An 18,894-nucleotide genomic window follows, 5' to 3' on the forward strand; every position below is an offset into this window, starting at 1 on the left:
CAGAAGCTGCAGAAGGAAAGCTTGAAGCTACATAAGGCAGGTTCCTGAAGTTTAAGGGAAGGAGCTATTTCCTTAATATCAAAGTGCAAGGTGAAGCAGCAAGTACTAATGTAGAAACTACAGCAAATCATCCAAAAGATATAGCTAGGATAATTAATGAAGGTGGCTACCCTAAACAGTAGATCTTTAGTGTAGACGAAATAGCCTTCTATTGGAAGAAGATGCCATCTAGGTCTTTCATAGCTAGAGAGGAGAAGCCAATGCCTGGCTGGAAAGGCTAACTCTTGTTGAAGTTGAAGCCAATGCTCATTTATCATTCTGAAAATCCTAGGGTTCTTAAGAATTACTCTAAGTCTACTCTGTCTGTGATCTATAAATGAGAAAACAAAGCTTGGATGACAGCACATCTCTTTACAACATGGTTTACTAAATATTTTAAGTCTACTGTTGAGACCTAATGCTCAGGGAAAAAAAAAAAGATTCCTCTCAAAATATTACTCCTTACTAACAATGCACCTAGTCACCTAATAGCTCTGATGAAGGTGTACAAGGAGATTAATGTTGTTTTCATGCCTGTCAACACAACATTCATTCTGCAACCCAAGGACCAAGGAGTAATTTTGACTTTCAAATCTTACTATTTATAAAATAGGATTTTATTTTATTTATTTATTTGAGGGAGAGAGAGTGAATGAGAGAGAGCACAAGCGGGGGGAGAGGCAGAGGGAAAGGGAGAAACAGACTCCCTTCCCAATGCAGGGCTCGATCCCAGGACCCTGGGATCATGCCCTGAGCTGAAGGCAGACACTTAACTGACTGAGCCACCCAGGTGCCCCAAGAAGTGCATTTTTATAAGTCTATAGCTGCCAGAGATAGTAATTCTACTGATGGATCTGGGAAAAGTCAATTGGAAACTTTCTGGAAGGGAGTCACCCTTCTAGATGCCATTAAGAACATTTGTGACTCAGTGGAAGAAGTCAAAATATCAACGTTAGAAGAAATTCATTCCAATCTTCATGGTTGACTTTGAGAGGTTCAAGTCTTCGGTGAAGAAAGTTACTGCAGATGTTGTGGAAACAGCAGGAGAACTAGAATTAGAATGGGAGCCTGAAGATTGCTGAATTGCTGCGATCTCATGATAAAACTTGAACAGATGAGGAGTTCCTTCTTATGGATGAACAAAGAAATTGGTTTCTTCAAATGGAATCTACTTCTGGTGAAGATGCTTTGAAGATTATTGAAGTGACAACAAAGAATTTAAAGTAGCACATAAACTTAGTTGATATAGCAGTGGGGGGCTCGGTTTGAGCGGATTGACTCCAATTTTAAAATAAGTTCTGTTGTGGGCAAAATACTATCAAACAACATCACATGTTACAGAGAAATTGTTCATGAAAGAAAGAGTCAATTAATTCAGCAAAATGTATTGTTGTCTTATTTTAAGAAATTGCCATAGTCACCCACAACCTTAAGTAACCACCACCCTGATTAGTCAGTAACCATTAACATCAAAGCAAGACCCTCCAGCAGCAAAAAGATTACAACTTGGGGAAAGCTCATATGATGGGTAACATTTTTTTCGCAATAAAGTATTTTTTAATTGTCATGTACATTTTGTAGATATAATGCTATTGTACACCTAATAGACTACAGTATAGTATAAACATAACTTTCACATGCACTGGGAAACCAAAAAAAATTCACTGGACTCATTTTATTGCAATATTGCTATTGAGGTGGTCTGGAACCAAACCTGAAATATCTTTGGGCTATACTTGTAACAGTATTTATAACTCAAAGAACAAAGCAAATATTCACAAGTACGTCCGAATATACATAATTGATTGACAAAATAATGAGGGAGAAGGGAAAAGTCTTCCTTCAGAAAAATTCTAAATAAATTATTCTCCCTCTAGGAGGTGGAGCTTAATTCTCTTCCACTGGAATGTGTGCTAGACTTTAGTTACTTGCTTCCAAATAAAAGAATATGGAAACAGAAAACAGGAACTTTACAGTAGAGAAACCTGTTAGATTCCACCTTAAACAAGTGAAGAAAATTGACACCACTGGTAATAAGACATGTTGTGATATAACCCTTGATATGGTGTGATGAGAAGCACATTTCATTGCTGAGATGTTCTTCAAAAAAAATTGAGAATTTCTGATTATAAGTAAATATCAGACAAAACCAATTCAAAGATGTTTACAGAATAGCTGATCAATATTCTTAAAAATTGTGAAGGATATGAAGAAGGAAAGACACACTATCACCAGTTGAAGAACGCTAAGGATACATGATGACTAAAAGTTAAGTGATAGCTCTTTTAATTTCAAACTGTACTACAAAACTGTCATAATCAAAACAGCATGGTACTGGCTCAAAAACAGATACATAGACCATTGCAACAGAATAGAGAGCCCAGAAATAAACCCATGCTTATATGATCAATGAATCTATGAAAAGAGAGACAAAATGATACAAAGAGGAAAAGACAGTCTCTTCAATAAATGGTATTGGGAAAATTGGACAGCTACATGCAAAAGTCTGAAACAGGACCATTTTCTTACACCATATATGAAAATAAACTCAAAATGGATTAATGAAAGACCTTAACATAAGACCTGAAACTATAAAACTCCTAGAATAAAACATAGGCAATAAGTTCTTTGACATTGGTCTTGGCAATATTTTTTTGGATATGTCTTCTCAGGCAAGGAAAAAAAAAAGACAAACAAATGGGTCTACATCAATCTGAAAAGCTCTTGCACATTGACAGCAACCATCAACAAAACAAAAAGGCATCTTTCTAAATGGGAGAAGATACTTGCAAATGATATATCTGTTAAGAAGTTGTTACCTAAAATATAAAAAGAATTCATACAATTCAATAACAACAACACAACAACAACATCAACAACAAAGATCCTGATTGAAAAATAGAGGACCTGAAGAGACATTTTTCCAAAGAAGACGTACAGATGGCCAACAGGGATATGAAAAGATGCTGAACATCAGTAGTCATCAGAGAAGTGCAAATCAAAACCAAAATGAGATACTACCTCACACATGTCAGAATGGCTATTATCAAAAAGATAAGAAATAATAGCTATTGGTGAAGATATGGAAAGAAGGAAACCCTTGTGCACTATTGGTGGGAATGTAAATTGGTGCAGCCAATATGGAAAACAGTATAGAGATTTGTCAAACAATTACAGCAATCCAGCAATTCCACATCTGGGTATTTATCCAAAAAAAAAGAAAAGAAAAGAAAACACTAATTTGAAAAGATACATGTACCTCTATATTCACTGCAGCATTACTTATAATTGCCAAGATATGGAAGTAACTTGCGCCCGTTGATAGATGAATGGATAAAGACACTGTGACATAAGTCACAGGGATATAATATACATCAGAATGAATATAGTCAATAATTTGTAATAACCTTGTGCAGTGACAGATGGTAACTAGACCTATAGTGGTAATCATTTCATAATGTATAAAAATATCATCACTATTTTTTACACCTAAAACTAATGTAATATTGCATGTTAATTTAATTCAATTTAAGAATAAATAAAATGGGGCAACCTGGGTGGTGCAGTTGTTTAAGTGTCTGATTCTTGGTTTTGGCTCAGGTTGTGATCTCAGGGTCGTGAGATCAAGCTCAGCGTAGGCCTCCGCTATGAGTTTGGAGTCTGCTTAAGACTCTCTCTCCCTCTCCCTTTGCCCTTCTCCCCTGCACTCTCTCTCTCTCAAATAAATAAATAAATCGTCAAAAAAATAAATAAAGATTAATGGAAAGAAAAAAGTATATATAGTTCTGACAAAAGTATAAAGTTGTGTTGGATAGAAAAGTACATACATACATGCATATGTACATACATAGAGTTAAAGTGATGTTCTGGAATGGATCTTGGAATTAAAAAAAGGTGAAATATTAATAAAATCTGCAGGTTAGTTAATAGCATTCTACCAGTGTTAAGATCTTAGTTTTAATGTATATGTTTGTATAAAATGTTAACATTGAGAAAGTTTGGTGAAGGTATATGGGAACTCTTTATACTGTCTTTGCCACTTTTCTATAAATCTGAAGTTATTCCAAAGTAATTCTTAAACCTATAATATCTATATTTCTAAAATCTTAATATTTGTTGATTTTGTGGAGAAAATATATGCAGGTTTCAAAAACTATTGTTACACATATTTTTCAATAATTTAAATTTTTTCTAAAAGAAAAATATTGCAATATTAACTTTACCCCTTCTTCTAATGGTATTTAGTGCTTACACAAACCTTAATGTTAAATGAAAATATATGATAATATTTTAAGAATGTCATAATAAAAAACTTCTGACTCTTCTGGTGAATTAAGTGTAATGGACTTTCTGAGCTTCTGTTAACTCTGAGTTTACAAGGCTGCTGCTTAGTTATCAGGCGGCATAGTGTTCTGAGAAATTTAAAGGAACTGCTACAAGTGCCTAATTAATCCTTACAAAGTTGAGATAATCTGATTCATTAAAAGAACAATGTGTGCCTGGTACTGAACTAGAAATTTTTTAATTACCATTTTGTACTTTGCTGATAACTTGATCTTCAGTGAAAAAAAAGTGACTGTCTCTAGGTGACCCATCAAAAAGTTCAAAGCACAAAACTGTAGGAAATACAGGAAATCTCGGGTAAATGACCCAGATTTTAAGAATTTATTTTTCTCACTTTAAGGTCATTTTCCTTAGACTATTTGATCCTTAAAATTTTATTGGAATCCCTTTTTTTAATACAAAATTCTCGTAACACTGAGTCACTTAAGCTATTGAAGTTTGAAGTTTCTTTCTAATTTGATTCTTCTACTATTTGCTTCCATCTATTTTTCATTCAAATGTTTCCTTCTTTTCTAGAAATGTATCCTATTTTCAAGATATTCTTTTTTTAAAAAAATTTTATTTATTTGCTAGAGAGAGAGAGAGCATAAGCAGGGGAAGTAGCAGGCAGAGGGAGAAGCAGGCTCCCCGCTGAGCAGGGAGCCCGACGCCAGACTTGACCCAGGACCCTGGGATCATGACTTGAGCTGAAGGCAGACACTTAACCGACTGAGCCACCCAGGCACCCCTATAATGTCTTTAAAAAAATTATTTATTTTGGGGGGGGAGGAGCAGAAGGAGAGGTAGAGAAAGTCCCAAACAGACTCTGTGCTGAGCACAAAGCCCAATCTCAGGACCCTGAGATCACAGTGAGCCAAAACCAAAAGCTGGATACTTAACTGACTGAGCCACCCGGGTGCCCCTATAATAATCCCTTTTAAATTTGAAAAGATTCAGTGTTCAAAGATATTACAGTGAAACCAAAGTTACTTACTTGATATTAGTTTTCATAGTAAGGATTTTTTTTAAACAAGCATTCTGTCTTTACATGAAATTAAAAATCTAGGTGTGAATTTAACTATATCAAGATTTCTTTTGAGAACTTTTTCAGAGATAATTAATCTTGCAGATGTTTCTGCATTACCTGCATTCATGAACACTTCCTAAATTAACTCTCATGTGGGAAGGTAACATTTCCTAAGCCAACCATATTAAATTATTTCATGAGAGAGTTTATCATTTCACCTGACTCAGTATTCTACTAGTTATACTATACTTTTGATCTTAAAAAAAAGTATTTGACAGGTAAAGGTTGAAATTTTTTCTTAGTGGGATGAGGTCAGAAAATTCTTTGATCTAAGAATAGTTCCAATATAAAAGGATTGTAGAGGCTGGATTTGAGGTATATATTTCTATAAAGTCATCACTCCCTATCAAAAGACAGACACTCTCAGAGTATTCAGGGTTTTTTTTTTTTCTTTTTTCTTTTCTTATTTTTTAAGTGAACAGTATTTAGAATTGAATTTGGTACTCATTAAAATTGATACTTCCCCAGAGTAGATAATGTAGTTTAAAATAAGAGATATACATATGTATGTGTATGTAGAAAGAAACTTTGATTCAATATTTTACCATAAGCTGGATTTTCTGCAGAAGAACTATATATAGATTTCTTAATCTTCCCATGGCCCATCTCCCTTATTAAGATCAGCTGGGACTTCAGTTTCAAGTCAGAGTAAGAAAGACTAGATTTGCCCTCTTGTAGGAAACAACAATATCAAATCAAGGTGCTGGGCATCAGACAACCAAAGAGAGTGATCCCTGAGAGATAGAAAACATCTGAGGTAACCCCTACAAATGTCCTAGCTTAATGTCATGAGAGAATTTCCAAGCTATGGTTCAGAGAAGAACACAGGCAGAACCTGGCCCGAGGAAGTGGAGGTCCAGAGAGAAAAAGCAGCCTAGAGTTCATGGGACAACACCACAAAGGAGGGACCAGCACAGATACCAGCCCCCCACCCCCAGGTCATGCAGAAGGTCTCAGCTGAATATTCCCCAGAGTACTGATCAGTGTTTGTATTTGAGCAGACTGCCAGAGGCAGTGAAAACCATTCAAAAGAATTCAAGCAAACAGTGCACAACATTCACACAGGCCAGGAAAATTACGTTCCACAGATCCATACCAGTAAAACTCACAATTCATGTAGCATTGGGTAGAGTACTCAGGAAAGTCTTGGCTTAGTAGTGGGGGATAATTAGCCCTATGCTGGGTACTTTTCTGGAGCCACCTAACAAGTCATAAAAGCAAGACCATAAAGGATCTATTTCCAAGTAACTTAACTGCATACAAGAACAAAGCTTAAGAATATTTATAGGAATAAGGAAACTCAGAAAGTAAAACCCACAAGGTCTGACACCCAAGCAAAGATTTGGAGACATGAGATGAAGCAGACAGATATGATCCATACTGAGGAGAATAATCAATCAATCAAAACTGACTTCAAACTGACATAAATGTTAGAATTAGCAGACCCAAGGAATAAACAGTTATTTTGCCTTGAATACATGTATCTAAAAAGTTAAGTAGAAATATAGAAGATATGAAAAAGACCCACATCAAACTTGTAGAGATGAAAACTACAGTGTCTGAAATGAAAATTTAAGGTATTGAAGAAAGCAATAGAAACTATCCAAAATTGAAAACAGAAAATATGGGGTGCCTGGGTGGCTCAGTCAATTGCGCATCCAACTCTTGATTTCAGATCACCTCATGATCTCATGGTCATGGGATCAAGTCCTGTGTTGGGCTCTGTGCTGAGTGTGGAGCCTGCTTAAGATTCTCTCTCCCTCTACAAATCACCCCCCCACCAACACTTGTGCACATGCACACTCTTTCTCTCTCAAAAATAAAAAAATAATAAATAAATAAATAAGAAAATACACTTTTTAAAAAGAATGCAAAGCACACCAAGTGAGCTCCGGAACAACTTCAAGCAACCTTTTAAATATGGAACTGGATCCCTGAAGTAGTGAAAAAAGAACGAACAAACAAAAAAAATTAAAGAAACGATGGCCACTTTTTTCAAATTTCATGAAAATTAAACACCCATATTCCAAGAAGCTAAATGAGCTTTAAGCACAAAAAAAGTGAAGAAAATCACATCAACACATTTCATAATGAAATTGCCTAAAACCCGTTATAAAAGGAAAAATCTTAAAAGCAGCCAAAGGAAAATAGGTATGTATACAAACAAAAATAAGGAAGACAGCAGATTTCTCATTGGAAAAACTCAAACAGTGGAGGCACATCTTAAGAATGTAAAAGAAAAGACAGACAACATAGAGTTTAATATTCAGTGAACTTATTTTTCAAAAATAAATGCAAAAAAAGTAGCTCAGACATAAAAAAGCTGAAAAAATAATTTTGAGACTTACACTACAATAAACTGAAATTTGTCAGGCAGATGAAAAATGACAGTAGATGAAAATATACATCTAAAGTAATGAGGAGCACCAAGAAAGGTAACTACATGGATAAAACATAAGTATTTTTGCTTATAATTTAAATTTCTTCAAAAGACAGAAACGGTGAATTAAGCAATTCACCGTTTAAGCAAAATTATTGTGTATTTTATAACATGTATTAGTAAAATAAATGAAAAAATAGCGAAAGACTAGGAAGTAGAAATGGAAGTAAACTATTGTCAACTTATGTGTACATATAGTGATATAAAAATCACTTAAAGTGGAATGTGGTAAGTTAAAGATGTATACTATAAACCTCAGTACAATCGATAAAAGAAGAGGTATAACTAATGATCCAACAAAGAAGACAAAATGAAATCACTAAAAAATACTGTCCAAAAGTATGGTCCAAAAGAAGGCAGAAAAGACAGGAAAATGGAACAAAGAGCAGAAAGGATAAAAACAAAATAGGAGATGATAGACTTTAATATACCAATGATCACATTAAATAGAATAGGTCAAGACATTCCAATGAAAAAGAGATTGTCAGATTAAAAGACCCAACACAATGTTGCCTATAATAAAATCACTTTAAATATAAATATACAAAAGAGATGCTATGTTAATACTATTCAGAATGAAGCTGCAGCAGCCATACTAATATCAGACCAAGTATATGTCAGGGCAAATGATATTACCAGGAATAAAGATAATCATTTCATAATGATAAAGCAATCTATTTATCAAAAAGACATAATAATTCTAAATATTTGTGAATCTATAACAGATTTTTGAAATACATAAAGCAAAAATTGATAGAACTGAAAGAAGAAATAGACAAATACAGTATTATAGGTAGAAATTTCAGTACCTTCCTTTCAATATAAGATAGAATAAATAGACAAGATCAGTAACAATATAGAATATTTGAACACACTAACCTAATGGCCATTGCTGTAACACTCCATCCAACTTTAGTAAAATGCACACTCTTCCAGTGCACATGGAAAATTTACCAAGATAGATTATTATGGATAATGAAACAAGTTTAAAGGATTAAAATTATAAAGAGTGTATTCTCTGAATACAATCAAATGAGAAAACAACAAGAGTAACACATCTGGAAAATCCCCAAATATTTGGTAATAAATAACACACTTCTAAATAACACATGGATTAAAGATGACATAATAGAATTAGAAAACATTTTATAATAAATTGCAATGAAAACACAGTATAACAGAGTTTCTGGGATGCCACTAAAGCAGTACTTAGGAGGATCCATGGGGGCCCAGTGTGCCATGGCTGCAAACAGTAGCCTCCTTGGTAGTGTATGCAGCCTGCTGATTGTATGGGTTGCCCTAAGGGACCTTGGAGACAGCCCTTTCCAGTGGATGTTGAGGTCTGACCTCATGCTATCTCCAATCTAGGTGGCAGACAGGTATGCGGGGTGCCTTTGGAAAGCCCCAGGGCACAGTAGCCAGGGTCCACATTGGCCAAGTCATCATGTCCATCCGTACCATGCTGCAGAACAAGGAGCACGTGATTGAGGCCCTACCCAGGGCCAAGCTCAAGTTCCCTGGCCGCCAGAAGATCCACATCTCCAAGAAGTGGGACTTTTCTAAGTTTAATGCGGATGAATTTGAAGACATGGTGGCTGAAAAACGGCTTATCCCAGATGGCTGTGGGGTCAAATACATCCCTAATCGTGGTCCCTTGGACAAATGGAGGGCTCTGCACTCATGAGAACCTCGGCACTGCCCCCTCCCTCTTCATGCCTACCAACAAATCCTACTTCCTGTCAAAAAAAAAAAAGAAAAAGAAAAAGCAGTACTTGGGAGGAAATGTATAGCATTAAACACCTGTTAGAGAAGGAAGGTCTCAAATCAGTGATCTCAGCTTCTACTTTAGGAAATTAGAAAAAGAAAAGCTAACTAAACTAAAGTGCACAGAAGAAATTAAAAGATCAAAACAGAAACCAATGAAATAGAAAACAAAATCAATAGAGAAAACCAAAGAAACAAAACCTGAATTTGTTGAAAGATGCATAAAATTAGTAATCCTATAGCCAGATTGATTAAAGGGAGGGAGGGAAAGAGGAAGGGAGGGAGAATAGACACAAGTTACCAATGGATTCTGCAGATATTAAAAAGACATTAAAGGGTTGTTATGAGGAACTTTATGCCTATAAATTCCATAATTGAAACAAAATAGAAGAAGTTCTTGAAGGACACAAACTACTAAAACTTATTTAAGAAGAAATAGATAATCTATAAATATATATGTATATGCATGCCTACACAGACAAATGTGTGTGTGTATATATATATATATATATATATATATATATATATACATATTTGCATACATATGACATTGAATTTTACTAAATAAATTTCCCATGAAGAAAGCCCAGATGTTGTCACTGATTAATTCTATCTAATACCCTTTAAGGAAGAAATAATACCAATTCAACACAAACTCTTCCAGAAAATTGAAAAGTGAGGAATACTTCCCAACTCATTCTATAAAGTCATCATAACCATTATAATAGAATCAGACAAAGACATTACAAAAAAAAAAAGAAAAGAAAACTACACACCAATATCCTTAATAAGCCTATAGGCAAAAAATAGTTTTTGGAAAATTAGTAAATAAATTTCAACCATATATAAAAGGGATATATCATGATCAAGTAAGGTTTACCTAAGGAATGCCAGGTTGGTTTAAGATTTATAAATTAATCAATATATTTCACCATATGAAAAATCTAAAATGAAAAAATCATGTGATCATTTCTATAAGTACAGGGAAAGAATTAGACAAAATCCAAGATCCATTTCTGATAAGAATTCTCAGCAAAATATGAGGAGAAGGGCCCTTCCTCAACCTGATAAAGGTCATCTACAAAAGTTCCTCTGCTAACATACTTAATGGTGAAAGACTAAATGGTTTCTTTCTAAAATCAGGGACAACACAAGGATGTCCGCTCTCATCACTTCCATTCAATATTGTATTGAAAGTTCTGGACAGTGCATTTTGGAAGATAAATATGTCATCTAAATTGGAAAGAAAGAGAAAAACTACTTATTTGCAAATTATGTAATTGTCTATATGGAAACCTGTAAAAATACCTACTAGAACTAGTGAGTTTAATGAAGTTACAAAACATGGGATCAAAATACAAAAATCAGTTGATTCTGTACACTAGCAAAATTATCGAGAGGTAGTTGAAATTTTTAAAAGATTGCAACTATAAGAACATTAAAAAATATGAAGTGCTTCAGGGGCACCTGGGTGGCTCGGTTGGTTAAATATCTGCCTTTGGCTCATGTTATGTTCTTGGAATCCTGGGATCGAGACTTGTGTCAGGCTCCCTGCTCAGCAGGGAGTCTACTTCTCGCTTTTCCTTTCCCTCTCCCTCTCTCCCCAACTCATGCTCTCTCTGTCAAATAAATAAAATCTTTAAAAACAAAATATGAAGTACTTCAGAATAAATCTGGCAAAAGATGTTCAAGTACTATACACTGAAAACTACAAAATACTGCTTCGGCAAATTAAGGAACACTTAAATAAATGTAGAGACACAACATATTCAATGATAAGAAGAATCAATATTGTTAAGATGATAGTTCTCCCCATACGTAATCTATAGAATCAAAGCAATCCCAGTGAAAATCCTGGTAGACTTTTTTTTTAGAAATTGCTAAATTGATTCTAAAAAGTTCATATAGAAATGCAAAGGATTTGGACTAACCAAAATAAACATTAAAAAGAAGAATAAATACTACCTGATTTACAATACTTATTATAAAGCTGTAGTTTAAAGACAATGTGGTCTTGGGGCAAAGATAGATAAATGGACAATTGGGACAGAATTCAAAATATGATCCATACCACTAATTAAATACAAATTTCATCAAAGAGAATCATAAACCTAAATGTCAAACCTAAAACCATTAAAAGTGTAGAAGGAAACATAGGAGAAACCCTTGTGACCTTGGGATGGGCAAAGATTTCTTTGATTCAAAGGAAAAGCATGGTCCGTAAGTAAATATATTGATAAATTTAACTTAATAAAATTAATTTTTCCTGTTCTCTGAAAGATACTCTTAAAAGAATTAAATGACAAGACACAGGCTGAGAGAAAATATTTGCAAAGCATTTATCTGAGAAAGGACTCTAACCAGAATACATAGAACTTACAAAAACAATGATAAGATAGTTTGACTTCTGAACACATTCTCAGCTCTACAGTCTCCTGGACAGTTCAAAGAGTGTTATGGAATTATCAACAGACCAACTCAGCTGCAGTAATAAAGTCATATAGGGAAACTACACTGCAACGTTAAATTAAAGCATGAGGCATGCTGGAACCAGGAAGTAGCATTGGAAATGGCAGAGAAAAGCAATGCAGGATCACGCGGTACTGGGGAAACTGATCTAGTTAAATTGGGTACATAGCTTTCACCAGTCTAGCAAGGCTGATCAAAGTCTACAGGTTGCTGTGCCTGGACTGGAGGTTACAGTATGTAGTTCTACTAGGGTATTGAGGTCATTGTTCAGAGAATTTCTTTTAAGGGCCTTATTCCTAAAGGAAACTAAAGTACTATATATATATATATACATTTGTACCCATGGTTGAAGACTTGAGACAAATGTACCCTTATAGGGCAGATGCAGAAGAGCCAAAAAGGGAGACAAAGGAGACAGAGGTGTTAAAAAAGGTAAAAGAAAAACAAGAATACTTACAGATATCAAGGGAAGAAAAAGTTTCAAAACAGACTTCATTGAAAATTATAGTGAAGTCAAGAAGGGGACATTAAGAATCAATGATTGGATGATTATTTGTGACCTGTAAGAATGTAGTACTAGTAGAGTGGTGGGATAGGGAATTGATGCTATGTAGACAAACAAGTTCTGGAATCAGATTGTTCAAGTTTAAATACTGATTTCATCCTTTAAAAATGTTGCAACTTGGGCCAAATTGTTTAATCCTTCTGTCCTGATTGGATGAGGATAATATAATAATTATTACATCATAGGTTGTAAAGACAAAGTAAAAACCTTTTCACAAACTAGCTATTAAAGCCATATATTCATTTGAGAAGTTTGGCTGTGAAAGGCAGAAGATAAACAGACACATTTCTTCTTTTTCTGGGTCATACCAGTTATGGAGAAAATTAAAGATCTATGTTACTATAATAAGACATATCTCATCCTAGATCAGAATTTTTTTTTTTTTAATTGAGATTAGAACTCCATCAGCTTTCCTTACTTTCTGCCCTTTACTCCTGAATTAGGAGAAGATATTTCTCAGTAGTCCCCTCTTGTAAGATGTCTCATCCATTGGCTACCCCTGCTGTTCCCAACCCTATATACTCTTTTTTCCTCCACATGGATACCACTGATTCTCCTAATTTCTGACCACTAACATGAAGTCATGCAATGGAAAGGTGTAAGAAGGCTGTAATGTGACATTCTAACAAGAGCGTAATTTGAGTATAAAAATCCTTAAGTTATATCACTGTCAAGAATTATTCATAAATAATACATTTTCCATATTTATAAAAATATATTCATAAGAAAATATATCCACCAAAAATATATTCATTCTTGTGATTATACTATCTTATGCCCCTCAAACTTCTTTACCTACACCCCAGTCTTCCACTCTAGCAATAAAGAGTTAGGGCAGAGACAAAAATAAATATTCCCATGACTACTTTATGCAATCACAATAAAATCTAGTCAACTAAAACTGAGTAGTCAAACCAATAAATTTAGAAATTAATAGGTCAGTGAATTGGATTCTGGCAAATTGTGTTCCCTGCCTGCCCTTGGGTTCACTGAGATTTCTTTTTATCCTTGTAAGATATTTCCTCTCTTTTTATTTAAGGTGATTTTTTATTACTTGCTTTCAAAAAAACCTTGATTAACATACACTCTCATACCTGGCACCTTTTCATATGCATGTTTCATATCTTCCCTTTCACCTTTAAATGAGTTTATAGTCTATCGTTTCATTGCCCGTACTTCACTGCCCAAACTAGTCTAACCACAGTTGTCAGTGAGCTCCATATCAATAAATCCAACAGAACAATTCCAGCTTTTATCTAACTGGATTTTTCGGCAGCATTTGACATTGTTGACCCTCATTCTAGAAATTCTTTCTTTGGTTTATTTAATAAATTTTTTCTAGATTTTCTGTCTACTGGTTTGGCTGTATCTTTTTGATCGCCTTTGTCACATCTTTCTTTCCTATCTGATCCTTAAATGTCGGAGTTCCTCTGGAATTTTTCCCCCTACTTCTCCCCCCGCGCCCCCCCCCGCCATTTTTTTCTTTTTTCTCTCTGGTTTTCTTTTTCTTTTTAGAAATGTTATGGCCACATACCCAGTTACTCAAGAGAGAAAACTGGGACCCATGCAGTCATCCTTGATGGTTTGTTTTTCTTTACTGTCCATGTGAATTTTAAGAGTCTACCTCCAAATTGCTCTTGGGTTTGTCTATTTTTCTCCAGGTTTACTGCCAACCATCCTGCTCTGATTCCCAGCATCACGGTCCCACCTGGACTTACTGCAGTGCTCTTTGAAGTGGTCTCCTTTATCCAACTGATTCCTTCTCTAAACTATTTCTTTAATCTCAGTTACAATTTAAAAAAGAAATTTAAAGAATAAAATGAATTAATTCTTGCTTAAGACCCTTTAACAGCTTTCTAATGGTTTTAGAATAAAGTCCAAACTTTTTTTTTTAGAAGATTTTATTTATTTGACAGACAGAGAGAGCACAAGCAGGGGGAGCGGCAGGCAGAGGGAGAGGGAGAAGCAGGCTCTCCGCTGAGCAGGGAGCCCGATGCCGGACTCAATCCCAGGACCTTGGGATCATGACCTGAGCCAAAGGCAGACACTTAAACCTCTGAGCCACCCAGGCGCTCCCAAGTCCAAACTTTTTAAATGACTTACAGGGCCTCCCACAGTGTAGATGGTCTCCACCTATTATCTTCAACCTCATCCCTTACATGCTTCCTTCTTTATATTACATTTGCATTTAGTTTCTTTTGGCTCTAGTAAGGTATTAACTCTCTGGCCTGTGGGCTCTCAAAAGAGACGTACTTCCCCTAGCCTGGATAACCATTCCCCACTTTCACCAAGTTAATATGAACCCATCTTTGAAGTCTTAAGCAAATTGTCATTTCTTTGGCTCTTGCCAAACACTAGGCTGGGTCCTGCACATCTCTTTTATAAAATCTATTACACATATATTTATTTAATATCTGTATTTTCTTCTGTATTATAAACTCCATAAAGGCAAAGGCCAAATCTATTTTATTGCTGTGTCTCTAAAACCTAGGCCAGGCCAGGATGATAGCAGATGTTTAAAAATATTAAATGAATGAATGACTTTTTTCCAGAATTCATTGTGTGACTATAAACTAATTATACTTATAAACTATATTATAAGCTTTTCCTTGAGATGAAACAAATGCTTTCCCTAAGCCTAGGTTGGTCCTTGGCATTAATGGCTTAAAGTTCTAACTATGTACTGTGGATAGATAAAAGCTCCATTTGCCCCAAAATACCTTACCTGGTAACCTATCATAACTCTCTTCCTTACTATTTGTTCTAAAACTGCCCTGCCTCCACCCACACTCACTTGGAATCTGCAATTATGGGATGAAATATTAATTGCTTTCCAAAAGGTCCGTGTTAAATGCATATCATTTTTTTTTCCCTGGTGGCAGAATCCCACTTTCCTTTATCTGGCCAATTGGAAGGATTATCAGATTCGCTGATTGTTAAATGCTATCCTTGAGGATATGAGAGAAAGAATACGTAGCTATTACTAGGGGCTGTAAGCTTAACCCAGAACAGTAGGGCACCCTCTGACCTTTATGTTTTGGAATGCTAAGAAAATTGGCCATCAGAAAGAAGGATGGCACTGACGACTAACTTTTCCTCCCTCACAGTTTTGTAGAACTAGCCCAAATGCCTTTAAAATGTATTTTGGAGTAATCCTTTTAATATGAAATAACAGAGTAGTGCCCAGACATTGCACCCTTGTGCCAACTTTCCCTGATATCTACGTCACTGGCCAACTGAAGGCAGAATAAATGAAATTAACTCTGCAGGAATAAATGGTGCCAAGTTCCATGACATAGATTGGAGGGAACCCAAGCACAGGCTTTAAGCTGCATCTTGAAATCAAGACCAAATCAGCAAAATTATTTGCACATAAATACGATTTGAAAACAGAAAAATGAAAGAGGCAGGTAAGTAAAATGTAATGTGCTCAGTGGTTGACACTGGAAGTACTACAAGGGGAAAAGGCACATCAGTGTACATAAGCTTACCACATTTTATCAATTCCATGGTACGCCCCTTCTCTGTATTTCTCATCTATGAAATGGGGATGTATCTTTCAGTTGCTGATGTGTCAAATTTAAATGGAAATATGTTTTCTTTCTTAGTGATGCGTATAATGATGTGCCTTATAATCAGTGACCTCTTAGAATGATTGATTGAAATAAAGTATTTGCTTATAAATATATACTGGTAATGTATGTTCATCTCCATATTTTCAATTCATGTCACAATTGACCCTTTCCTTTTTATGTCTGGCAGAATTGCCACATGAGTTACAGCCTGTGAAAGAGAATGAGAAACTTACGTAATAGATATATTTGATGGAGAGTTATAACATACAAAACTTCCACAGAGAGCAACAACCCAGAGAGGGCAATAAATTCTTAAATTTGAATGGATAAGTAAAGACCCTGTATTCTAGAGAAAAAAGCCATTAGAGATACATATATAGAGAGAGGAAGGAGCGTGAGGGGTGAAGGTGGAGAGACTGGGTTGGGGGTGAACATGCACATGATATGCAGATATGTAAAAGCACCAATAAAATTTTCTTCTATTTAAAAGATGACAGGAAAATCTCTGAAAGTTGGGCAGCAAGACTACATTTTTTTTTTCTTACTTAGGACTTTCTCTTTTAAAGTCTACATTGAGTGATAACATAATTAGTTGAGTTGGAAAATGCCAAATGAAAATGAAAAATCTAACACATGCTGCATGTGAATGTCTTCAGAAGAAATTCTTGTGGATTTTTTTTTCTTGCCAAGCAGGGTATATCAGTGAACTGTACCTAAAGAAAGATGACTAACAAACTGGTGGCCATAGAATCAAAATATGCTCAGCTGTGCTAAAGAATAGCAGAGAAAGGTAGAAGAGCTCGATGTTCACCATAGCACATACCCTCACCAATGTCATGTGAATTGTGTAAGACTGTTGAATCACAGATCTGTACCTCTGAAACAAATAATACATTATATGTTAAAAGAAAAGAAAAGAAAAAGATAGAAGGAAAGGAAAAATGAAGGGGGGGAAATCAGAGGGGGAGACGAACCATGAGAGACTATGGACTCTGAGAAACAAACTGAGGGCTCTAGAGGGGAGGGGGGTGGGGGGATGGGTTAGCCTGATGATGGGTATTAAAGAGGGCACATACTGAATGGAGTACTGGGTGTTATACACAAGCAATGAATCATGGAACACTACATCAAAAACTAATGATGTAATGTATGGTGGTTAACATAACATAATAAAAAAAAAAAGAAGAGCTTGATGTTAAAAACCAAACAAAACAAGAAACAACCAACCCTTTAGTGCGCAAAAAGGAAGAACTAATCACAAAGAAACCTCATCGTTGTCTTCCTGCAAATGATCTTTACAATTCAGTGCACAATTTTACAAGTCACTAGTAAAAGTTGCTTTCAGTAAGGTATGGCTATGACTGGCAAATGGCTTACCCCAGTGGACTTTTGATTATTTCCATGTGTTTTTCCTGGAATAAATGACGATTTTTAAAATATTGCATGGTCTTACATGTTACAAAAAGCTCGTGAGTAAGTCAGAATTGAGAGCAGGTGGAAACAGCTACTGCTGCTTCTCCTCTCCTCCCCCCCTTCTTCTTCTTCCCAACCACATCAGATTAAGAACAGACCATAAGCTTTATCTGTTGTTTTTGTTAAGTATAACTCACATATAATGTTTTATCAGTTTCAGGTGTACAATATATTGATTAAAGAGTTCTATACATTATTCAGTGCTCACCATGGTAAGTGTAGTCACCATCTGTCACCATACAACCTTATTACAATATTATTGACTATATTCCCTATGCTGTATTTTCATCTCTATGGCTTATTTATTTTATTACTGGAAGTTTGTATCTCTTAATCCCCTTTATCTATTTCACCCCTTCACCTCCCACCCACCTCCCCTCTGGTAATCATGAGTTTGTTCTCTGTATTTAAGGCTGTCTTTGTTTGTTTTGTTTTTGAGATTCCACATATAAATGAAATCATATGGTATTTGTCTTTCTCTGTTTGACTTATTTCACTTGGCATAATACCTTCTGGGTCCATCCACGTTGTCACAAATGGCAGGATCTCATTCTTTTTATGGCTGAGTAATATTCCATTGTCTCTATATATGCCACTTCTTCCTTATTCTTTTATTTATCAATGGACACTTGGGTTGCTTCCATATCTTGGCTATTATAAATAGTGCTGTGATAAACATAGGGGTGCATATATCTTTTCAAATTAGTCTTTTTGTTTTCTTTGGGTAAATACCCAGTAGTAGAATTATTGAATCATATGGTATTTCTATTTTTTAAACTTTTTGAGGAAACTCCATACTGTTTTCCACAGTTGTTGCAACAATTTACATTCCCGCCGATAGTGCCACGAGGGTTCCTTTTTCTCCACATCCTCGCCAACACTTGTTAATTCTTTTCTTCTTTTCTTCCTCTCCTCTCCTCTCCTCTCTTTCTCTTCTTCTCCCTCTCTCTCTCTCTCCCACTCTCTTTCTTTCTTTCCTTCCTTCTTTCTTTCTGATTCTAGCCATTCTGACAGATGTAAGGTGATATCTTGTGATTTTGACTTGTATTTCCCTGATGATTAGAGATGTTGAGTATGTGTCTATTCATGTGTCTACTGACTGTCTGTATTTCTTCTTTGGAAAAAATGGCTATGTAGGTCCTCTGCCCATTTTTAATCA

The 18,894-nt window shown here is 35.3% G+C and overlaps 1 pseudogene; it reads left to right on the top strand.

The window, feature by feature from the left end:
- The first annotated feature begins 9,089 nt into the window (after window positions 1-9,089).
- LOC123323194 lies at window positions 9,090-9,210 on the top strand (annotated as a pseudogene).
- The last annotated feature ends 9,684 nt before the right edge of the window (window positions 9,211-18,894 follow it).

The sequence above is a fragment of the Neomonachus schauinslandi genome, chromosome 1 (genome assembly GCF_002201575.2).
Source record: "Neomonachus schauinslandi chromosome 1, ASM220157v2, whole genome shotgun sequence".
In the NCBI taxonomy this organism is placed as follows: domain Eukaryota; kingdom Metazoa; phylum Chordata; class Mammalia; order Carnivora; family Phocidae; genus Neomonachus; species Neomonachus schauinslandi.